The sequence below is a fragment of the Miniopterus natalensis genome, chromosome 10, assembly GCF_054644295.1.
Source record: "Miniopterus natalensis isolate mMinNat1 chromosome 10, mMinNat1.hap1, whole genome shotgun sequence".
In the NCBI taxonomy this organism is placed as follows: Eukaryota; Metazoa; Chordata; class Mammalia; order Chiroptera; family Miniopteridae; genus Miniopterus; species Miniopterus natalensis.
This window is the reverse complement of record NC_142090.1, coordinates 49,666,518-49,672,597: the sequence shown is the minus strand read 5'-3', so window position 1 is coordinate 49,672,597 and position 6,080 is coordinate 49,666,518. Positions and strand designations below refer to the sequence as shown.

At 35.8% G+C, this 6,080-nt stretch overlaps 1 pseudogene; it reads right to left on the bottom strand.

The window, feature by feature from the left end:
* Positions 1 to 2,747: 2,747 nt before the first annotated feature.
* On the bottom strand, positions 2,748 to 3,878 carry LOC107540746 (eukaryotic translation initiation factor 3 subunit H pseudogene; annotated as a pseudogene).
* Positions 3,879 to 6,080: the final 2,202 nt, after the last annotated feature.

Genomic DNA, 6,080 nt, shown 5'->3' with positions numbered 1-6,080 from the left:
AGACTAACATACTAAAAAAAGGGAATGTTATAAATGAAACAGTGAGAAAGACACATTATTTTCTTTATTCTCTGGATGTATGTGACAGCATAGAGAAGTGAAAAAATGTTAAACATTTTGTTAGAAGTGAATTTTTTTAGTTTATTAAAAGGCAGTAAAAATATGATTATTGTTAATTTGCTCTTTAGACATCTTTATAAATATATACACACTGGTTAAAAGTGTAGTCTCTATCCTGACATGTGCAGTTCAGTAGTTGAGCATTAACCCATGAACCAGGAGGTCACTGTTAGATTCCAGGTCAGGGCACATGCCCGTGTTGTGGGCTTGATCCCCAGTAGGGGGCATGCAAGAGAGAGGGGATCAATGATTCTCTCTCATTGGTGTTTCTATCTCTCTCTCCCTCTTCCTTCCTCTCTCTGAAATTAATTAAAAAATATATATTTTTAAAAAGTGTAGTCTCTAAAGTCAAATATACATGGGTTCAAATTTTGCACTACCACTAATTATGTGATATTTCATTCATATTTATATGATTTTATATTTATATATTACAGACATATACATATGTATACACATATATGAGCTCTGAACTCTCACTCATGGTCAATATATATAACTGTAAAGGAGATACTCTTTCAGCATAATGTGGAATGAACACTTAAATTTGTCATTTGTATTTTATTCATTTAATAAATATTTACTGAGTGTGTTCTACATGCCAAGTTCTTTCCTAAAATGAGGAATGAACAAGACCTGATCTCCACCTAAAGGAACCTACATTCTATATCCAAGCAAGAAAGAATGATATCTATACCTACAACACAGTCATCTTTTCAGCTTTTAATATAAGTACTTTTACTTTTTCTCTCTCCAAAAATATTAGAAATGTGTACACAACATAGATGCAGCAGTTTGAGATTAGTTACCAAAAATTCAGTCATTATGTCCTGCTTAGCTTCAGAGCTCCTGCATCTAACACACTACACCGACAATATATGTCACTCTGAATGACTGTTTTACACCCTTTCAGATATCTGAACCAAAGAATCCACCAGCTTCGATATCTCTTTTATCTTTTTAAATATTATTAGAACCTAACCTTTATTAGGTACTTTCCATGTTACAACAGCCATGCAATCTAAGTAAAATGCCAAGTGCTACCTAGTCCACCAAGCATTCAGTACCACATGCAAAGTAACACACTCTGATGATCAAAATAATTAAAAGAAATGCATATCTTTAAACCATGTCTCTCAAAATATCAAAAGTAGATCCAATATATAATTGCTGGCATTGAGGTGCCATTCCTTAATAACTCATTTCCATTTTTTGCTTTTGCTTTTTAATTCTTCCTCTCCCATACCAAACTTGTCCTCGATATCCAGACTACATAGACTCATCCTTTTGATTATTTATTGTACATACATTTATTGATGATGTAGAGAAATAACTTGAAATAAGCCAAAGCCCCTTAAGGACAGGATATATGCTTAATACCTCATACTGAAGAAACACATATGTTTATAAAGTTTCAACAGTTTTCTTGGAAATCAAACATGGTCATTTGATAACCAAAGAAGATGCTTCATATAAACCTCATTACTGACTCCGCCCAGCCCGGTGTGGCTCAGAGGTTGAGCATTGACCTAGGTTCCAGGCGATCCGGGTTCAATTCCCGTTCAGGGCACATGCCCGGGTTGCGGGCTCGATCCCCAGTCGGGGGTGTGCAGAAGGCAGCCGATCAATGACTCTCTCATCATTGATGTTTCTATCTCTCTCTCCCTCTCATTTCCTCTCTCTGAAATCAATAAAGATATATTTAAAAACAAAAACAAAAAAAACTCATTACTGACTCCAGAAACATTTGTATTTTATTGAAGGTTTTCTATTATTATATTAATCAATACAATAGTAGTAATATTTATTTATTATAATAATTATCTAAAGAATTCTAATATTAGCATCTTTAGCTCACAATGTTTACTGCCTTTTAAATATGATACAGTATTATAAATTTATATGAGTAGTCCACTGAAGTTCAACTAAGAATCAGAATTAAGACAACAGTGTGGTGATTGCAGCGGAGGGGGAAGGGGGTTGGGGGAAGGTGAAAGAAGGCATAGAGGAATAAATGATGATGAAAAAATTAAATTAAATTAAGTTTTAAAAAATTGGTATGTACCCCGGCCAGGCATGGCTCAGTGGTTGAGCATCAACCTAGGATCCAGGAGATTGGGGTTCAGTTCCTGGTCAGAGCACATGCCCAGGTTGGGGACTCGATCCCCAGTCAGGGGCATGCAGGAGGCAGCCGATCAATGACTCTCTCATCATTGATGTTTCTATCTCTCTCTCTCCCTCTCCTTTCCTCTCTCTGAAATCAATACAGATATATTAAAAAAAAAAAAAATTGGTATGTTTGTAAATTGCAATTTGATTACTACATTAGCATTAGCTAATGCCTCCATCACTTCACACAGAAAAAGAGATAATATGTGTTATAAAATCAAGTGTTTATGTTTCTTTTGTATTGTCTAAGTACTGTATGTAAATTTTGAGAGATTACATGGAAATTTAAGTCTTTCTTCACCCAGGAGCTTATTTCTCTATGAAGTGTTTTCATTCATAAAATTTTAAATCAAAAGGTACATAGGCATTACATTATATTCAATTCTGATGAGGAGGGGATAGCTACTCACCCTCTCTCTCTTTTTTAATTTATATTTTATTATTTGCTAAAAAGACTTTTAAGTATGCAAATGTATTTCTTCCAAGAGTTGCCCCAATGTAATTGCAAGAGTCCATGTTAAATCCTTTTCTGAAAACTCCTTTTTGTTGTATTCTTGAAGAGCCTGAGCCATGAAGAGTTTGCCTAAGTTTTGGACAGTGAATTTCTTGCTGTTCTGGCAATAAGTGTTAATCTGGCCTGCACGAGCAGAGAGTCCATCCTGGCTGGGGGCTGGGGTGGTTTGCAGAGTTTGGACAGATCCTCCTCAGGGTTGGGGTTCTCCTCGAGCCTGGCACTGCATATGCTCCTACTGGCAATGCTACTGATTCTGGTGATCCTGCTGCCGCCGTTCACTCATGTTCCTCATGTATGTGTTATGTTTAACTATATCTAGGCTCATGTCATGCACTCTGTCCATCAGCAACTGTAGATTCTTTCCCAAATGATTGCTACTGAGAAATTCATGTTTATCTGCTACAGCCAACTTCTTCTCAAGCTCCCACATTAGGATGTTGATCAGCTATGAATTATAATTGGAGCTTCTTCAAACATGTGCTCAAAGGTAATACTTCCCCTTTTCAAGGAGAAAAATCCTTCTCTTTACAAACTTCCATTAGTTTTGGAGTCAGCATGTATGCCTTCAGTGAGAGAGGCCCTTGGGAAGTTTTTATGTTATCGTAAATGAGAGCAGGTTCTTCAGTGGCATCCTGGTAACTGAAACTGAGAATCCAGGAGCGTCCTGGTGAGGCATATAGTATGTAGGCTGGTACCAGCCCAGGTGGAGATGGCCAGTGTTTACATGGCAAGGACTCTGCATCATTTCCACCTGATATTGGACTTCATCAAGGCACCATCATCTTCTGTGTGCTCGGGGAAGGAAAGAAGTTGGTAATTTCATGCTGATCTTCTACAACCAGGCCCAAAAGCACTCCTTGAACCATCTCAGTTCCTTGTGAATCATCTCAGTCCCTTGTCCTTTTTCTTGATAATGTTTGATTATCTTTAATACCACCAAGCCATCTAACTTCACTTGCTTCAGGGCCAAATCTCTGGATTCGCCTTTGCCTTTGTCTTTGCCTTTCCCTGCCTCACTGGTGGTGGAGCTAGAAGAGGTGGTGGCTGAGCTGGTGCCTTCCTTTTGGGGTGCCATCTCTCCAGCAGGACAGGAAGAAGGAGCTCAGCCTCTCTTGACCGGAGTTTTCACAATACAGTCTTGAACAATACCTAAACTACACTTACTTTGCAGTTTCCATTTATAAAGCAGGAATTCAGCCAATAAATGTCACTTTTTGTGTGCCAGGCTTTGTTCACAAGCTAGGAGATAACAAAATTTATTTACCACTTTCTATACATTAGTTCATATAATCTACACAGCAATTGTTGAGGCAAATACTATCTTTATTTTATAGATGAGTAAAATGATTTTCAGAGAGACTGAGAAATTTTCGATAGATATATAGCTAACTCATATCTGGCCTCTAAGTTCTTTTCAGCTACACAAAATACTTTCATTGTATATTATATATATTTCATATATAATCCATGTGACTAAAATAATCAACATATATAGATTATGGATAAGAATAGCATGTAAATAAAAATATAGGCATTTATACATTAATGGTATTTATTTTACTTTTACACAATAGGAAAAAATCTTTGAGAAAGAAAAATCAAAATCAGTATATTGATATTTGGTAGGATGAGATTCTATTTCCCATGGTAGAAATTCCAGTGTAATCATAATTAAAAAAAAAAAAAAGTTTATTCTGTCATTTCACAGAGGCAAAGATACAGGCTACTTTTATCTTATTCTCTGGTTGTGGCTTCCAGTCTCATGGTACTAAAAATAAATCTTTCAGAATTCCTGCTGAGGCTCCAGCCATGACCTCTGCCTTCCACCTATCAGGAGAAGGTGTGGAAAAAAAACATAACTTTGTTCCCTAATGGCATTCTTTGTACACTGAATATAGCATTTGCCCTACTTCCTACTGGCCAGAATTTTGTTACTTGTCAACACCTGTTTGTAAGAAAAGCTGAAAAATGGAAAATGTGTTCTTTATTGTTGACAGCCCAATATCAGTTAAAAACTGGATGGTAATTTACTGTGGAAGAAGAGGAGAATGAGTATTGAAAGACAACCAGACTTTTACTTTCCAAACCAAACTCATTATATTTCTTCATATCCAGTTTTTCCTTTTGTCATCATTAATAGCATCAGCTTTTTCCCCTTCATTCAGACTCAAAATCTTCCACTTTTAAGTGCATTTTAGGGAGCATTGTCAAAAAATGAGAGATTATAGAATCACACAGGTTTAGACTTGTAACATAGCCTTCTACTCACAAGTTCTTTTTATTAATGTGTCCTAATTGTCTTCTCTCTCCATTTCCCCTTTTTTTAAAATAGGAAAACTCATGGTATTTGACTTTGAGGTTTACAAACATTACAATGAAATAATTTAAGTAAAATATTTAGTGTTGTGCTTGACACAGCATAAGTATTCAGTAAATATGAGTTTACTATTATCCCCTTCTTCAGTTTGACTCTTCCTTTCCCCTCGTGATCCATACATATTGTCAGTCCCCACATCCTTACAAGATAATTTATAAAATACAACTTATTGTCCTTTTCCATGACCTGCACTCAACATTGTTTCATCAGCACTCATTTAGTTATCATACCCAGCCACCTAAATGGACCCCCTTGCTTGCATGCTTTCTTCCTTGAAAGCCATTCAACCCAGCATGGTGGACATTTTTTCCAAACAGCAACTCTGAAAAAGCTCTGTTATCTAGAGAAAAATTCAGAACATCTTATATTAAATAGCATAGATGAGAGCGCAGAGCATGGTGTTTTAAACAAAAGAAGTTAGGTCCCTTCTAGTCCCATCATTTTTATGTATATGTGTTCTTGAGCTTGGTGTTCCTGTAGCCAGGTACCAGTAATATGACCATATCCATTTCCCTTCATTTCTATCCTTTTAAATGTCTTGTTCCTAAACAATCCCTGAATAGCCTTACCCAGTTCCTTTCTTTATGAAGTTTCTTTTAACTGAAATGTCCACCCAACTTTTCCACTAAAAACCTAATTTTTTTCTATCATTATAATTTAATATAAAGCTAATCATATTTTCCATACAATAAAAAAATACAACAGGGGAATGTTATAAATATAATGCAACAAGATTTCAGCCAAGTCTTTTTACACATTATTATAATACTTTGGTTAAAAGGGATATAAAATGAGTTGGATAGAATTAGAGTTAAGTGACTTTGTAGACTGAAGAAAAATAGCCATTGAATATTGATTTAAGATTTGATGGAAATCTGACAGAAAGTTATCCAGGATATG